At 38.0% G+C, this 20,028-nt stretch overlaps 1 protein-coding gene across 11 annotated transcripts in view; it reads right to left on the bottom strand.

The window, feature by feature from the left end:
- Positions 1–20,028, bottom strand: part of GRIP1 (glutamate receptor interacting protein 1) — a 714,321-nt gene that overhangs the window by 218,689 nt on the left and 475,604 nt on the right. The gene's annotated exons all lie outside the window — the stretch shown is intronic.

The following is a 20,028-nucleotide window of genomic DNA, read 5'->3' as shown; positions in this document are numbered from 1 at the left end:
TTGTAAATACAGTACACAGGTTATTTGCCTGTCACCTATATTCATTGATAAATAAGTATCAGTGAATATCAGTAACCAGAAGACAAAGAAGGAATAAAATGGCTCAATGGGCACTAAGAATAAACAGGTAGAAGAACAAAGGAAATGAAAAGAAATGTTGTATTTCAGAGAAGCAGATGACAGAGTATTAGTATTGCAGGGGAATAAAGACACAGAATTAGTGGGTTCCTCTTGGAAGTACGAACTGGCATCCAGTGGAAAATAAAGGGACAGGGACATTCAGAGTAAGACCAGAGAAGCTAATAGGTGAAGAACAGGGAAGGAAGGATGGTTTGGGAAAAGAAGACATATATCGCAATGAGTTGATTTGCCCTCTTTTAGAAAGAGACGGAAATAACTTGCAGAACCAGAAAAAGAGCAACTGAAGAGACAGAAGGACTAAAGCCTAGTATACCTGTGACAGTTAGGCAAGAAGCTGAATGAGCAAAACTAGGTGACAAAATCCATACAAGTGATGGATCCATCAAATTCTAAGTAAAGTGATTTTTTTTTTTTTAATCTAGGAAAGGATTTAGTCTGGCTTGGAATATAGGAATAATGATCTAGGATGGCAAATATCAGGGTTAAATAGAAAGGAAGTATTCTTTCTAGTTTGCATGGGACATTTGTATAAAGTAAAAGAGATGTCTGAGTGACAACCTTAAACATTTTCAAGAATAGGATGTATACGGCCTGAGCAGACATAATGTAAAATAATTACCTAGCAGAGCTACTCAAGCTGGATGACCCAAAGGTTACTTCTGGCCACACGATCAGGTTAGTTTGTTGTTACTGTTGTCATTGTTGTGATAGGAAATCATTAAAGGATTAAAAAGCATTATATTGTGCATGGCAGACTATTAAATATAACAAGGATTTAATTCAGCAACAAGACTTAATCATCTGAAAACATAATTCTCCCAACTAAGTAGTTTGTGTTGCAAAATTGAGGAAATCGATTCCTCTTTAGGATGTTCTTCTGGTTGAAATGATTCATGATTTCTTCATAAAACTAACAAGGTCTTTGTAAGCAATGACAAAAAGGAAAGATTAACACTGCTGTAAGCTGCAATTAAAAAATGGCAGTCATGCTGTTTCATGTTTCTATTCCATTTGTCACACAATTCTTTAAATTCTTTCAACCATAAAGATAAACTACCAACTTTCAGATACCAATACACTCAACAGCGTCACTTTTGCTTAGGAAGCAGTATCCTAGATCTCTGACTCTTCTCTTTGCAAATGTGATTTTGAGTAGAATCACAACCCACAAAACAAAATGCAAGCATTATACTACAGAAGTCTTCATTTTGCTATACCATGCCCACCTGAGTATTTGAACTCTTTTCTCACAGTGTTGATTTAATAACCAGGCAATATGCTTTATATAGCACCCATTAAAACAAACTTACTATATGTTAAAATCTGGATTCTTTATAAAACCAATTTTAAAATGTATTTCCTTTTATTATCTAAAACTTTGAAACTGTGTATTTATGAGTACAGAGCACTGAGCCAGGAGATACCAATCACAATGACCAGTTTCAGGGACAGCATCTTGGAAGCCTAAGGGCTTTCCTCAGTTTTCAATTTGTCTAGAGTCCAGCCAATTAAAGTCTTGGGTTGAATTCAGTGTTGGATTTTCTTAAAGGGCAATAAGAGATTTGACCAGGAGATTCTGGGGTGTTTTGCACTTGATGCTCTATTTTAAGGAGCCCTGTCTTTAGAAATTTACCCAGTTTGCATTACAGAAGCAGTCAACCCTGGTAAAACTGTTTTCTCATTTATATTTGAAAACAATGTCCTTGATTTAGAGCTGAGAAGTCTAGTTATACACATCCTTAAAAGGTTGAAACTGAATTATAGATGGCCACCTGGCCAGCCTCTGCTTATCCACTCCCCAGCCCCCAGCCTCACTCCCAGTATCAACAGTGTCCTTGTTGAACATAGGCGGAAGTAGACAATTACCTAGAAGTCAAAATTTGCATTGGTCAAAGGACCAGACTGAAATAAGTTTGATATTATCTGAGAATAGCTTACCGAAGTTAGTCAGGGTGAAAGCAATAATTCTTAATGGAAGTGAGGCAGAATCTTGGCAACATTCATCATGAGTTAAGGAGAGCATAGCAACAGAGCAGCATGGCACCTTTTAACATTTGCTTTTAACGAACCTTTTTCCTAAGAATATATCTTTAATTTAAACCTCCAGGAGGCATCGTAGGCCTTTTATAAAAACCCACCCATCAGAGAATGCACATCAATTCTCTTGATGTGATTTACGCAAAGTCAATTCTTGATTCAAACTTTGAAGACAGAAACAGAGGTAAGACACTGAATGAATCAGTGGCTGATGGCTCCATAATAGGATATTCAAGGGCAAGAATGTCTGGGGAGCAGACAGTCACAGAGAGCTGTGGAGTCTTCCATGGTAGTTTTCTCGTAAGTCCTTTAATGGCCATTTGTAGATATATCACTAGACTCTCATGATTATAAGGGATGCTCTAGACCACTCTTTCATTTTAGAGTCAGGACTTGAGGTCCAGAGATGAAAATTTATAGAAGGACCTGCATCTAGAATGAGTCTAGACTGAATTTCTTTTATTCCTATTTCTGTGCTCTTTCCTCCTTATGTTATTTCCTCTTGGATAGACAACAAGGTTTGATAGGTTATCAGGTATCACACATTTCGGCATCACACAGGCAAGTGACTGGCCACACCACTCCAGCAGACACCTGGCATCATGTAAGTCAATTACTTTGGAGAAGTCTACAAAAATGAGCAATCTTAGCCAGTTCTTTTTGTGTGTATAGATAAATCTCACTTCCCTCTCTTCCATATACTTATTTGCCTAAAATAAGTAAATTTAAATTGTACTGCAGAACCAATTTATACCTTTAAGGTCACTTATTTGAAGACAAAAATTTTAAATAAATGCCAATACACATGAAAAGACGCTCCACATCACTAATTATTAGAGAAATGCAAATCAAAAGTACAATGAGGTACCACTTCACACCGGTCAGAATGGCCATCATTGAAAAGTCTACAAATAACAAATGGTGGAGAAGGTGTGGAGAGAAGGGACCCCTCTTACACTGTTGGTACAGCCACTATGGAGAACAGTATGGAGGTTCCTTAACAAAAACTAAAAATAGTGCTACCATGTGATCCAGCAATCCCACTCCTGGGAATATATCTGGAGAAAACCATAATTTGAAAAGATACATGTATCCCAATATTCACTGCAGCACTATTTACATAGCCAGGATATGTAAGCAACCTAAATGTCCATCGATGGAGGAATGGATAAAGAAGATGCGGCACATATATACAATGGAATATTACTCAGCCATAAAAAGGAATGAAATAATGCCATTTGCAGCAACATGGATGGACCTAGAGATTGTCATACTGAGTGAGTGAAGTCAGACAGAGAAAGACAAATATCATATGATATCACTTATATGTGGAATCTAAAATATGGCACAAATGAATCTATCTACAAAACAGAAATAGACTCACAGACATCGAGAACAGACTTGTGGTTACCAAGGGGGAGAGGGGAGGGAGAGAGACGGACTGGGGGTTTGGGGTTAGTAGATGCAAACTATTACATTTAGAATGGATAAACAACAAGGTCCTACTGCATAGCACAGGGAACTATATCCAAATCTTCTGGGATAAACCATAATGGAAAAGAATATAAAATAAGAATGTATATATGTGTATAACTGAGTCACTTTGCTGTACAGCAGAAATTAGCACATTGTAAATCAACTATACTTCAATTAAAAAAATAAAATAAATAAAATAAATGCCAATACAATTCACTGTTCCTCAGTAAAGGCCTCAAAAGTTTCAGTGAATTATAAGATCTATGGTAATACTTCTTTGATTTATCAGGAAGACACTAAATAGACTTTCCAGTTCCATCTAACTACGTAAGTGAATTAAAAAATAGCTCAAATAACAAAGAAAGGAATCAATCTATAGATAATATCTCTAGAACAGTGCCTGACTCATAGTATGCATTCATTAAATATTTGCTTATAGATGATTAGACTGCATTTAACTTTTCAAACTAGAGCATTTATTGTAAAAAAGCAAACTGAAGAAAGTCAAACATTTGTTAGGAGCTATCCTGCCTCCTCCTTCTGATTTCATTTTCTAGGTTTACACCCTATTGCTTTTAAAGCCACATCACCACCTAACAGCTATTAAGTATTGCCCTATTGTATGTTCAAAATCTGTGACTCTTTATAAAAATAATATTAAAATATATTTCCTTTAATTTTCATTCAGACTACAGAAAGGTTTATCAAACAACCTTTAACATAATGCCTTTAAACAAAAGAATTCTGATTTTCATACCAGATGCCCAACCTTGACTTTGATGGTGGATCATATTAACAAGGGATCCTTATGGAAAGTCACTATAGGGGCAAAGGAGGCATTGAGCTAGTGAGTCACTGCTCACTGAAGTGAATGCTACAAGTACTCATCAAGGGCACCTCAGGGTATCAGAACTGTCAGCCTTTTAACATGACATCTTAGCAGCTAGATAATCACTGGCGCATATGATGGCCACCCATTGCCATTGGTCACAAGAAAGAGCATGGGTCCCCTTTACGGTGACATCCCATGAGGCTAGGGAAAATGCCCTCCATTAAATGGAGAATCGACACTGTGACAGAGACACAGAAAGGGCTTAGTCAAGCATGTACTTAAAACAGAAGTGCAACAATGGTGGGGACCCATCTATCCCTCTCATTTTCCCTAATTTGGCCACTCTCCTTATGTGCCAAAAACAGGAGGGGAAAACACAGATCATTTGTTTTGATTACATGCTCTGAGTGAAGCTGGTATTTACAAACTTGGAAAGCAAATGGCAGGCACCTAAGAAGCAAGGTTTCATTCTGCATCACAACCAAAGCCCATGCTGGAGTTGGGAGAAACCCATCATGAGGAATGGACTCATGTCCCCTCATGTTCTCGTAACCTTGAATGGTTGCCTGGCATCAAATAGCATCCATGTGTAATCAGGCTGGTCCTTGTCTCCATCTTCTGCTTCTCCCATTCCCAAAGTCTGGGCTTCCCAGAGAAACCGGATACGACTATGGTTTCAAGAATCTCTAGATGTTTTCAGGGCTTTATTGAAAAAAAAAATTTAATTTCCTTTGGCTGAGACTAATCAGCCTATGCTAAACAATTCCTAGCAACTAATTATGTGCAATTGAGGCACCTGCTAAGCCAGAAAATCCCTCAACTTCTTGATTAGGGAAAAAAAGGCATTTTGTGCAATTAAACATTATGACCATTTCCTAGCAGTAGGGAGGGAGACAGCCAGCTCATGCCACAACGTTCATGCACATCGTTACGAATGCAGAAGAAAACTGTTTTTCGTGAATGAACAAAATGAAATCCACTGTGAAGGAAATAATCTGTCCCTAGAATTCAATTACATTCCACAAGTTTTAGTGCCTACTATGTGCAAACTAAGAAAGTGGATATAAGATAATAAGACTCATATATTTTATATCCAATTTTATATTCACCATTAATGAATGGTGACGGAGGAATCCTTATGACATCATAGGTTTGAGACTGGAGTATGTGGTTCATTAGCTGAGGGGCAAAATGAGCACAGGCTTAGGGTACTGGTGGAGGTGGGACCCAGTAGGAGAAAGGTAGCTCCACTGTGATGAATTAATGCAGAATTCTGAAATCAGAAAAATCAAGAAACAGGCAATGTTCATTTTCAGCTAGCCTGGAAGTTTTGTGTAGTGTGGGACCATAATCTTTCCAGTACTTAGGTCTTGTGAACATTTTATCCCAGCCCAGCAGGAACATATTACAGATTGACTGTTTCTCTCTCTCTCTCTCTTTTTTTTTTTTTTTGTAAGTTTGAGCAACATGGTCTTGGTAGAAAAGTGTGACAGAAATATTACAAGGAAGAAAAATTACAGCACAGTGCATCTAAAACAAAACAAACAAAACAAAAAATAAGAAAAACTGACAATATATTTTAAAAACTAAATCTTTAAAAATTTTTTTAAAAAGACAAATAATTCATCACATTCAATTGGGTTATACTCCAGGCATATATTTTATTTTTAATAAATTTACGAAAGCCATAGTGAGAATTTATTTATTTTTTTAAACTTTTTATTTTATATTAAAGTATAGTTAACAATGTTGTGATAGTTTCATGTGTACAGCAAAGTGATTCAGTTATACATATACATGTATCTATTCTTTTTCAAATTCCTGTTAACATTTGAAAATCAGTTGCTGCAATTCAGAAAATTCCCAGAACGAAGGAGATAAAGAGAACTATTATCACAGACAATTCAGAAAAAAGCATTTGATAAATTCAACATATACTAATGATATAAAACTCAGAAACTGGGACACAAAGAAGCATCTTGACTCTTGAAAACAGCTGACAAACCACGGCCCTAAGACAATGCAACTCATCCTTGTTAGAAAACAGGAGTAAATATGCACAGAGCTACAGCTACTAATTTGCATATTATCTCTGGCTGCTTTTTTGCTCCATTGTCAGTTTTGTAGTAGTGACAGAGATTGAAAATGGACCAAAAAAGCAGCCAGATATAATATATTTCTCTCTTTTTGACATTAGACTTCCAGTTCAGTTTGCTGCCTTGCTGGTTTGATGGCATACTCTAAAATTTAAGCAAGATTTCCTGAAGGCTAGCTGTCACATGGTTTTGATCATAGATCTTAATTCTGTCTTTCTCTACTTATTAAGACAAGGTATAACTACAAGCACAAGGCCCTGCATAATTTAAAGAAATGCAAACTCAATGATATGGCCAAATATTCCTCTGCAATCCGAAATAGTTCTTAATTCCTGATTAAAATGACCCTGTTTTTCTAGGGCAAATGAAAAGTACACCCTTAATCTCTCCTAGAGTCACAGACTTCTGGGTGCTACATAGACTTTAGCTCTATTGCTTTGGCATGAGTTTTTGAGAATAAATTAATTTCATCTCCTTCCCTACTGGGGTAAAGTGGTCCACACAACTAGGTTTAAATCAGAAGGGAGCAAGAACGATCTGAGCTTGAAGGCAGGAGGCAGAGGCAGTGAGCTGTGCCATTACAGTCCCTTTCCTATGAAGAGATGATTTCCCCTATTCCAACCTTCTACTTCTCTCCTCTCTTTTGTTATTTGTTTTGCATCTGCATGGCATCATTGCCTATCCTTTACTCTGCAGGTTTCCTTACAGTATTCTCATTCTGACACTGATGTGCTCTATATTCTTAAAGGGGACCAGGTCTTTTGATTCTGAACGTTAAAAAACATCCAAACAGAGCAAAACTTCATTTTAAAAACGAATGTATGGTGGTTTCTTCACACTGACAGAATGTCCTCTAAAATTATATTAATCACAATCACATCACCATTTAAGGGATTAAATATTACAGCTAAAAAGAATGCCAACCGAGGAAAACAGCTGAACAATCATAGACAGGAAGACACTGGAACTCATCAAAAAAGATATCCAAAGACAAAGGAGAAGCCACATGAGATGGCAGGAGGGGTGCAATCACAATAAAATCAAATCCGATAACTGCTGGGTGGGTGACCGACCACAAAGTGGAGAACACTTATACCACAGAAGTCCACCCACTGGAGTGAAGGTTCTGAGCCCCACGTCAGGCTTCCCAACCTGGGCGTCCGGCAACGGGAGGAGGAATTCCTAGTGAATCAGACTTTGAAGGCTAGCGGGATTTGATTGCAGGACTTCAACAGGACTGGGGAACAGAGACTCCACTCTTGAAGGGCACACAAAAGTAGTGTGCACATCGGGACCCAGGGGAAGGAGCAGTGACCCCATAGGAGACTGAACCAGGCCAAGCTGCTAGTGTTGGAGGGTCTCCTGCAGAGGTGGGGGGTGGCTGTGGCTCACCGTGAGGACAAGGACACTGGCAGCAGAAGTTCTGGGGAGTACTCCTTGCTATGAGCCCTCCCAGAGTCTGCCATTAGCCCCACCAAAGAGCATGTAGGCTCCAGTGTTGGGTTGCCTCAGGCCAAACAACCAACAGGGAGGGAACCCAGCCCCACCCATCAGCAGACAAGCAGATTAAAGTTTTACTGAGATCTGCCCACCAGAGCAACACCCAGCTCTACCCACCACCAGTTTGTCCCACCAGGAAACTTGCACAAGCCTCTAAGGTAGCCTCATCTACCAGAGGGCAGACAGCAGAAGCAAGAAGAACTACAATCCTGCAGCCTGTGGAATGAAAACCACATTCACAAAAAGATAGACAAGATGAAAAGGCAGAGGGCTATGTACCAGAGGAAGGAACAAGATAAAACCCCAGAAACACAACTAAATGAAGTGGAGATAGGCAACCTTCCAGAAAAAGAATTCAGAATATGAGAGTGAAGATGATCCAGGACATCGGAAAAAGAATGGAGGCAAAGATCAAGAAGATGCAAGAAATGTTTAACAAAGACCTAGAAGAATTAAAGAACAAACAAACAGAGATGAACAATACAATAACTGAAATGAAAACTACACTAGAAGGAATCAATAGCAGAATAACTGAGGCAGAAGAACGGATAAGTGACCTGGAAGACAGAATGGTGGAATTCACTGCTGTGGAACAGAATAAAGGAAAAAGAATGAAAAGCAATGAAGACAGCCTAAGAGACCTCTGGGACAACATTAATCACACGAACATTCGCATTATAGGGGTTCCAGAAGGCGAAGAGAGAGAGAAAGGACCCGAGAAAATATCTGAAGAGATTAGAGTCGAAAACTTCCCTAACATGGGAAAGGAAATAGCCACCCAAGTCCAGGAAGCACAGAGAGTCCCATACAGGAGAAACCCAAGGAGAAACATGCCGAGACACGTAGTAGTCAAATTGGCAAAAATTAAAGACAAAGAAAAATTATTGAAAGCAGCAAGGGAAAAACGACAAATAACATACAACAGAACTCCCATAAGGTTAACAGCTGATTTCTCAGCAGAAACTCTACAAGCCAGGAGGGAGTGGCACGATATATTTAGAGTGAGGAAAGGGAAGAACCTACAACCAAGATTACTCTAGCCAGCAAGGATCTCATTCAGATTCTATGAAGAAATCAAAAGCTTTACAGACAAGCAAAAGCTAAGAGAATTCAGCACCACCAAACCAGCTCTACAACAAATGCTAAAGGAACTTCTCTAAGTGGGAAACACAAGAGAAGAAAAGGACCTACAAAAACAAACACAAAACAATTAAGAAAATGCTCATAGGAACATACATTTTGATAATTACCTTAAACGTGAATGAATTAAATGCTCCAACCAACAGACACAGGCTTGCTGAATGGATACAAAAGCAAGACCCATATATATGCCGTCTACAAGAGACCCACTTCAGACCTAGGGACACATACAGACTGAAAGTGAGGGGATGGAAAAAGATACTCCATGCAAATGGAAATCAAAAGAAAGCTGGATTAACAATACTCATATCAGATAAAATGGACTTAAAAATAAAGAATGTCACAAGAGACAAGGAAGGACACTACATAATGATCAAGGGATCAATCCAAGAAGAAGATAAAACAATTATAAATAAATATGCACCCAACATAGGAGCACCTCAAAACATAAGGCAACTGCTAACAGCTATAAAAGAAGAAATCGACAGTAACACAATAATAGTGGGGGACTTTAACACCTCATTTACACCAATGGACAAATCATCCAAACAGAAAATTAATAAGGAATCACAAGCTTTAAATGACAAAATAGACCAGATAGATCTAATTGATATTTATAGGACATTCCATCCAAAAACAGCAGATTACACTTTCTTCTCAAGTGAGCATGGAACATTCTCCAGGATAGATCACATCTTGGGTCACAAATCAAGCCTCAGTTAATTCAAGAAATTTGAAATCATATCAAGCATCTTTTCAGATCACAACGCTATGAGATTAGAAATCAATTCCACGGAAAAAACGTAAAAAACACAGACACATGGATGCTAAACAATACGTTACTAAATAACCAAGAGATCACTGAAGAAATCAAAGAGGAAATCAAAAAATACCTAGAGACAAATGACAATGAAAACACGATGATCCAAAACCGATGGGATGCAGCAAAAGCAGTTCTAAGAGGGAAGTTTATAGCAATACAAGCCTACCTCATTAAACAAGAAAAATCTGAAATAAACAATCTATCCTTACACCTAAAGGAGCTAGAGAAAGAAGAAGAAAAAAACTCCAAAGTTAGCAGAAGGAAAGAAGTCATAAAGATCACAGCAGAAATAAATGAAATAGAAACAAAGAAAACAATAGCAAAGATCAATAAAACTAAAAGCTGGTTCTTTGAGAAAATAAACAAAATTGATAAGCCATTAGCCAGACTCATCAAGAAAAAGAGGGAGAGGACTCAAATCAATAAAATCAGAAATGAAAAAGAAGAAGTTACAACAGACACCGCAGAAATATAAAGCATCTTAAGAGACTACTGCGAGCAACTCTATGCCAAAAAAATGGACAACCTGGAAGAAATGGACAAATTCTTAGAAAGGTATAACCTTCCAAGACTGAACCAGGAAGAAATAGAAAATATGAACAGACAAATCACAAATAACGACATTGAAACTGTGATTAAAAATCTTCCAACAAACAAAAGTCCAGGACCAGATGGCTTCACAGGTGAATTCTATCAAACATTTAGAGAAGAGGTAACACCCATACTTCTCAACTCTTCCAAAAAATTGCAGAGGAAGGAACACTCCCAAACTCATTCTATGAGGCCACCATCACCCTGAAACCAAAACCAGACAAAGATACTACAAAGAAAGAAAATTACAGACTAATATCACTGATGAATATAGATGCAAAAATCCTCAACAAAATACTAGCAAACAGAATTCCACAGCACATTAAAAGGATCATACACCATGAACAAGTGGGATTTATCCCAGGGATGCAAGGATTCTTCAATATATGCAAATCAATCAATGTGATACACCATATTAACAAATTGCAGAAGAAAATCCATATGATCATCTTAACAGATACAGGAAAAGTTTCTTACAAAATTCAACACCCATTTATGATAAAAACTCTCCAGAAAGTGGGCATAGAGGGAACCTACCTCAACATAATAAAGGCCATATACGACAAACCCACAGCAAACATCATTCTCAATGGTGAAAAACTGAAAGCATTTCCTCTAAGACCAGGAAAAAGACAAGGATGTCCACTCTCACCACTATTATTCAACATAGTTTTGGAAGTCCTAGCCACGGCAGTTAGAGCAGAAAAAGAAATAAAAGGAATACAAATTGGAAAAGAAGAAGTAAAACTGTCACTGTTTGCAGACGACATGATACTATACATAGAGAATCCTAAAGATGCCACCAGAAAACTACTAGAGCTAGTCAATGAATTTGGTAAAGTTGCAGGATACAAAATTAATGCACAGAAATCTCTTGCATTCCTATACAGTAATGATGAAAAATCTGAAAGAGAAATTAAGGAAACACTCACATTTACTATTGCAACAAAAAAAATAAAATACCTAGGAATATATCTACCTAGGGAGACAAAAGACCTGTATGCAGAAAACTATAAGACACTGATGAAAGAAATTAAAGATGATACAAATAGATGGAGAGATATACCATGTTCTTGGATTGGAAGAATCAATATTGTGAAAATGACTCTACTACCCAAAGCAATCTACAGATTCAATGCAATCCGTATCAAATTACCAATGGCATTTTTTACAGAACTAGAACAAAAAATGTTAAAATTTGTATGTAGACACTAGAGACCCCGAATAGCCAAAGCAGTCCTGAGGGAAAAAAACAGAGCTGGAGGAATCTGACTCCCTGACTTCAGACTGTACTACAAAGCTACAGTAATCAAGACAATATGGTACTGGCACAAAAACAGAAATATAGATCAATGAAACAGGATAGAAAGCCCAGAGATAAACCCATGCACCTATGGTCAACTAATCATGACAAAGGAGGCAAGGATATACAATAGAGAAAAGACAGTCTCTTCAATAAGTGGTGCTGGAAAAACTGGACAGCTACATGTAAATGAATGAAATTAGAACACTCCCTAACACCATACACAAAAATAAACTCAAAATGGATTAGAGACCTAAATGTAAGACCGGACAATATAAAACCCTTAGAGGAAAACATACGAACAACACTCTTTGACATAAATCACAGCAAGGTCTTTTTTGATCCACCCCCTAGGGTAATGGAAATAAAAACAAAAAGAAACAGATTGGACCTAATGAAACTTAAAAGCTTTTGCACAGCAAAGGAAACCATAAACAAGATGAAAAGACAACCCTCAGAATGGAAGAAATATTTGCAAACGAATCAACGGACAAAGGATTAATCTCCAAAATATATAAACAGCTCATGCAGCTCAATATTAAAAAAACAAACAACCCAATCAAAAAATGCGCAAAAGATCTAAATAGACATTTCTCCAAAGAAGACATACAGATGGCCAAGAAGCACATGAAAAGCTGCTCAACATCACTAATTATTAGAGAAATGCAAATCGACTACAGTGAGGTATTACCTCACACCAGTTAGAGTGGGCAGCATCAGAATATCTACAAACAACAAATGCTGGAGAGGGTGTGGAGAAAAGGGAGCCCTCTTGCACTGTTGCTGGGAATGTCAACTGATACAGCCACTATGGAGAACAGTATGGAGGTTCCTTAAAAAACTAAAACTAGAATTACCATACAAGCCAGCAATCCCACTACTGGGCATATACCCAGAGAAAACCATAATTCAAAAAAGACACGTGCACCCCAATGTTCATTGCAGCACCATTTACAATAGCCAGGTCATGGAAGCAACCTAAATGCCCATCGACAGACGAATGGATAAAGAAGATGTGGTACATATATACAATGGAATATTACTCAGGTATAAAAAGGAACGAAATTGGGTGATTTGTAAAGACATGGATGAATGTAGAGACTGTCATACAGAGTGAAGTAAGTCAGAAAGAGAAAAAGAAATATAGTATATTAACGCATATATGTGGAACCTAGAAAAATGGTACAGATGAACCGGTTTGCAGGGCAGAAACTGAGACACAGATGTAGAGAGCAAACGTATGGACACCAAGGGGGGGAAGCGGCAGGGGTGGTGGTGGTGGGATGAATTGGGAGATTGGGATTGACCTGTATACACTAATATGCATAAAATGGATAACTAATAAGAACCTGCTGTAAAAAATAAATAAATAAAATAAAATTCAAAAATTCAAAAAAAAAAGGAAAACAAAAAAAAAAAGTAAAAAGAATGCCAACCATACAGCCCATATTGCTGCAGGCCTGTCTTATAAGACCATCTTATAAAATAAAGAAGATATAGTATACACACACACACACACACACACACACACACACACAATGGAAAACTACTCAGCCATAAAAAGGAATGAAATAATGCCATTTTCAGCAACATGGATGGACCTAGAGATTATCATACTAAGTGAAGTAAGTCAGACAGAGAAAGAAAAATATCATATGATATAACTTATGTGGAATCTGAAAAAATAATACAAATGAACTTATTTACAAAACAGAAACAGACTCACAGACTTAGAAAACAAACTTATGGTTACCAAAGGGGAAAAGTAGGGGGGAGGAATAAATTAGCAGTTTGGGATTAACATATACACACTACTATATATACAATAGATAATCAACAAGGACCTACTGTATAGCACAGGGAACGCTACTCAGTACTCTGTAATAACCTATATGGGAAAGGAATCTGAAAAAGAATGGATATATGTATATGTATAACTGAATCACTTTGCTGTACACCTGAAACTAACAACACTGTAAATCAACTACACTCCAATATAAAATAACAATTTAAAAAATGTTTACAGATTTAAAAAAACCCAAACGTATGGTGGTTTATTCACAGTGATAGAATGTCCTGTAAAATTATATTAATTGCAATCACATTGCCATTTCAGGGATTAAATATTACAGCTAAAAAGAATGCCAACCATACAGCCCATGTTGCTGCTGGCCTGTCTTCTAAGACCATCTTCCTCCCTCACTGCTCCAGTATCTAATGCCTTGCTACTCAAAATGAGGTCCACAGATGAGAAGCATGGGCACCACCTAGGAGCTTGTCAGAAATGGAGAATCTCAGGCCCCACTCCAGACCTATGCAATCAGAGCCTACATTTAACAAAATCTCCAGGTGATCTGCACACACATTGAAGAAAGACCTGCTCTAATTGATTTGACCAACAGCAAAGGCAAAACTCGTGAGGATCCACCTGTCCTGATTGTCACCTGATTGTGTCAGTGACAGCCCATAAAGAAGCTGGCAGAATGGCTTCAATACTATCCCCAGACCTCAAATATTAGAATTATCAAATTGCTTATGGAATGAACTCCTCAAATGGAAATGAAACTGTTGCAATGTATGGTTTTGAGTAAATTTCATCTTCTCTTGATCCACTTTAAACCCTTTAACAGTCCTAACATGGCTGATTTATGGGGGTACCTGGATACATCTAAGGTCAGATTACCTACAGCAGTTGATTGACTGTGATAATAATCTATTAGTCAACTTACACTTTAAAGTGGAGAGAGAAAATAGCATTGAGTTACTACCCCCTAGCTAGTAAAGAACAACTGAAAATGAAAACTTACGTCCTACCTCGTAGAAGGGACACGGGGGAAAGCATCTTCCATGGTACTATCTCTTTAAACTCTTTTGTTTCAGACACAAAGTCGCTTCCATGCATCTGCAGGGAAGGTCTCCAGCACAGAACTTGACCTATAATCTTCACGTGGGAATAAATAAGACCACTGTGGCCCCTAAGCATCTGGTCAACCTTGTGGACGTGGTCTGTGGTAACTGTGCTGCCCCATGATGCCTGCAGGCCTTTTGGAAGAGTAGTATCCCGAGCCAGGTTAATTTGTAAATCCTCTCTGAAACTAATGAGCATGAAATTGCACATTTTCTGCCTCTGGCATTCCTATTGCTTGTGTGTCTGAATCACAAATGATAACTCCGATGCTTCTTCTTAGTAGTGTTTCCAGCAAGGACAGATGAAAAAGAGTCATAGGCTTCATCGCCAAAAATTTCTAGAGGGATGGATTCTGTGCCATAAAACTCAGTTTCATTACCATATCAGACCCCAACTAAAAACTTTAAAATCTGGGCTTCCCTGGTGGCGCAGTGGTTAAGAATCTGCCTGCCAATGCAGGGGACACGGGTTCGAGCCCTGGTCTGGGAAGATCCCACATGCCGCGGAGCAACTAAGCCCGTGAGCCACAACTACTGAGCATGCGCATCTGGAGCCTGTGCTCCGCAACAAGAGAGGCCGTGATAGTGAGAGGCCCGCGCACCGCGATGAAGAGTGGCCCCCACTTGCCGCAACTAGAGAAAGCCCTCGCACAGAAACGAAGACCCAACACAGCCATAAATAAATAAATTAAAAAAAAACAAAAAAAAACAAAAAAAAACTTTAAAATCTCATTTTCAGTACAGCTTCTACATTTTCTATATGTAGGGAGGCCTATCTGCTGTAAATCTTTGGTTTGACCATCAGATTATGCCAGCTGGCATTCTCCATACCTCAACACTGTGAAATACGCCTAGGTTCAATAAGTTCTAAGCATTAGACTAATAATCTGATAAAAAATATGAATTACTTCAGCGTAGTGAGTATTGACTGCTTAAAACCACACCTGTTAATTCTTATTTTAAAAGTGTACCATTCTTCAGGAGAAAGTATTCATGTGGGCATAAATAGGCTATACCACATCTGAGTATTCTTGGAGGGTCACGTGAATCGATGATTTTATGTAATAGCAACTAGACCTGTATGGTAGGATCAATAGAAATAAATAAGACATTTGGAGAAATTAGGGTTCCCCCCAATTTTCTGACCAATGAATAATAGAAAATTAAGTTACTGGGATACATATTGATCACAATTTAGACTGAAGGAAAATAATTAAAACAGTACATAGATTTTCTTGAGGTAACTAATGAAAAATGTTAAAAATATTTTCATTAAAAAGACTGAGAGTGAAAAAAGAATAAATAAAATTAAAAAAAAAAGATTGAGAGTGTTTTTTTTTTTTTTAACATTCCAATAACCACGGTCACAGTTTCAAAACTGGATCATTTAAATGATCATATCTCTTGATTACTTAAATCACTTTTTTTTTTTTTGCCCCTTGTCTGGGAACTTTTTGGCATTTCTAATGTAAACTGTAGAGAGAAAGATGGAGCTTTCTGTAAAATCAGGGCTCTCCAAGAACTCTTCTTTTACATGATATTACTGCAAAGATTTCTACATTTAGAAAATTTCAGTATGGTAGTTTCTAGAATGGGGTCAAGATTGATGGGAAAATGAGAGGAAGCAAAATGCAATCAGGATGACTTTATTTTAAGAGGTCTGAATCTTGTGCCAGTGTGTGAATGAATGCTGGGTGTCATTAGAAGAAAAGAATGATTCACATTGATCTGTGGAGAGGAGCATTCTTGTCTAGGTTTGATTACCATGAAAATAGCCTTTAAACCCTCACCTGTTGCTCTGACAATCAGTGACATGATGAAATCTTATAACTAAGGTAACTTTCCAACCTGGTTCAGTGGCTCAGTATTTTTTCTTCTTTTTTTCTTTTTTTCTTTTTCCTGTTAACCAAGTGTCATGTAAATGGAAACAAATGTCAACTGCTGAAAAATTACTTTATACAAATAAATGATCAGATAGTCCCTACTGCTGACAAATTCCTAATGAAACTGGAAAAATAAATATAGTCCAGACTCAGTTTCCAAAATACAAGCTGAAAATCGGTCTCTATATCTAGCACCCTGGCGTAATAGAAAAGGCAAAATGAATAGTGTACATTTATAATCTTGAGTAACATTTTGCAGCTAGGAGCACAGACTCTTCTCCCCAGAGTCACTGATCTGACTGCAGAACAAGGGCCATATGTGTGCCAAAACCCACTCTGTGACCCCCAACTCCTTCCTTCATGGCTGAAGTGTGCAGTGGTCTTAGAAAAAAATACTCCAAAGAATGTTTCCAATATGCTGAGGAAAAGCAACGCTTTTTCTGAGAGTCTACTTTCATTAATAATCAAAACACTGAAACAAGAGATGAGACTTAGTGGTAATGGAGAAAATGGATTAAGCCAGAAGTTATCAGAACACAAAGTAGATGGAAGGAAAAGTAAACCTCAGGTTGAAGCCCTGGGTTGTATGTAAGGGATATAAGTTACATGAAAAAAAAAAGCATACTTGAGTCAACCAGAAGATTTTTTATGCCAGTAATACTAATACTCCTACACACAATATAGCTAACACTGAGCACTCACTGTGTGTCAGCACGAGTCTAAATCCTCTATATGTATAATCTTATTTCTTCTCAACAACTCAATAATATTTAAAATTGTAAAAAATGATAACTTCATTTTACAAAAGGAGTCCTGGTTTTCAGGAAGAATTGGCCATTGCTCATGCTAAATAGATTCCATGGTGAATTCTAAATGGCATTACTATTATATTGCTGCTGAGAGCAGTGTGGGTGTATATACACGCCTAGCACTGTGCTTAGTACTTCATATACATTATCAATACTTAGGACGATGTAATTGCACAGGTGCAGGTACAATAACACTTCCAAAAATTTGAGGATACAGAGGCTTATAGAGATGAAACAAGGTGCCTAAATGTTCCCAGGAAGCAAAGTGTAGAAATAAAGCTTTAACTTACATGCTCTTTACCACTATGATATACTATTTGCCCAAATTTGATTGACATCCTTTTTTATAGTGTGTGTGTGTGTGTGTGTGTGTGTGTGTGTATGTGTAAAGAAAGGCACATTTTCATATAGTAGTCACTACTGGATGTATTCTGGGTGACTATCTATCACTGATACAGAATAGGGACTTGAGGCTGCATTTGAAGATTCCCTAAAATTTCAGTTGAGAAAACATATCATTTCTCCAAGTTTTCACATCTCACTTCCTCATCATGAGTTCTTGGTTTACTTTATAAGATTCAAGATTTTTTTTTTCCAGCACATAAACAAATCACTTGGAAGAATGCCTTTTGGCCAAGAAGCTCCAAGCATTTTAGGAGATGAAATTTGGCTGAATTTATCTCTCAACTCCTCCTCTATGCCCACCATTGTCCCCGAGAGAGCATTTATGAACTGGTTCCTACAAGGGGTTTATCATCTTAAAATGAATAAATAGTGGGACCCTCTCTTTTCTCCTTTCGTATTCCAGACAACAGGTTCAGAGCCTGCTGCTAACAGTATGTCAAACTTTTCATTAGTGTTCACGCAGCTAGAGGGGTAAAATAAATCTTAGACCCGGCGACACGGAGCAATGCAACAAAGAAAATGGTGGAATGACTTGTGCGGTTAGCAAAGATCACTGAATCTGTCTTTCCTCTCCCTCTGGCTCTCCCAGCCACCCCTACAAATACCCAGGCTCCAGGGTAGGGAAGCTGCAGTCTCTGTTCTCAGACTCAGGAGAGGCTCTGTGCAGCAGAGTTACCGGGCAGACAGGGGCAGACTCTTTGCTGAACTTAAGAATTTCACAGAGAGCTTTTGGAAACCAGCTGATGAGCACTTATCAGCCATTCTTTCCAATATTGTCATCTCTTTAGGCCTTGGCTCATTTCAGGACCTATCTCTGAACTCCTTTTAGTTTTGAAAATTCCCAGATTTAAGCTCAATTTCTAAGCGTGAGCTGGTGTTGTTATATACTATCTTAGAACCAACACCTTTTTGCGCCCAGGATTGTGGGTGAGGATCACGTTTGGATGCCTTGGGAATAACATATTTCATACATATGCCTGGAGGTGTCACATATTTTGCTTCATTAATTCATTGCTCGGTCAAGCAATAGCAGAATGCTTAGCAAACAGATGACATGTTTTTAATGCATGATTAAAGCAGGATTTATCATGGCTGTCGCAAGGCTGGAAGTCTGTGATTTTCATTATTTAAAGCCGTACTTTGGAGACTTCTCTGGTTTTACAGTGAGAGGCGGTGATTACACAGACAAAACCTTACCAGGGTGTTAGAACAGAGATAACTTTTGTATGGAAAACACAAACCCAGTTTTAATACACCAGATTTTCCTGTAATGCAATTTTCATAGTTCATACTGCACTGCCGTTTATTAGCTGTGTGACCTTGGACAAGTCCCTTCTTCTCCCTGAGCTTCAGTTTCGTCACCTATAAAATGGGAATAGTACCTACCTCACAGAATTGCTGTGAGGATTGAATAAATAAATATTCACTAATTCACTAATAAATATTAGTGTAAATAAAGCACCAGGACTGGCTGAGCTCAAGAGATGGTGGCTGCATCCCTTTATGTGGTGGGTGAGGAAGCTGAGTGATAGACCAGAGTTAACAGGGATCCCACAGCAACAAACACATGTTCCCATGACAGCAATTACCGAACTGCCTTGTAAACATCAACCTGCTCATCTTTAAGGTATGAACGCCTTTGAGCAGGAATTTACTTCTACAGTCACAAATATTACTATCCCCGTTTTTACAGATGAGAAAACTGAATCTCAGAGAAGTTAAAAATCTAAGGCTAAATAGCTAATAAGTGGCAGAGACATGATTCCAACCAAGGTCTGTCTGACGGCAAAGACCATTCTTTTCCCAATACGGACCCACTGCCTCGATAAAGAGAGTCTGCAGGACAAACAACCCTTAGTGGAGAGGAAAGTCTGTTATTTGGCCATTGCAGACCAATCTGAGTGTTGCCCAAACCTGTCCTTCCACTTTCTATCATAATAAAGATGCAGACACTTGACACATCTTTTTTTCAAGGCCCATTATGGGCTACGATTTGCTGAATTTCTAGTTAGAGAAATTCATTGATATTAAATGGTCTATTATGACTCAATTTGTCAGTGGCAAAATAAAAATTAAAACCCAGAA

Source organism: Balaenoptera physalus, assembly GCF_965194825.1.
Source record: "Balaenoptera physalus genome assembly, chromosome: 13".
In the NCBI taxonomy this organism is placed as follows: Eukaryota; Metazoa; Chordata; class Mammalia; order Artiodactyla; family Balaenopteridae; genus Balaenoptera; species Balaenoptera physalus.
This window is presented reverse-complemented; position numbering and strand designations above follow the sequence as displayed.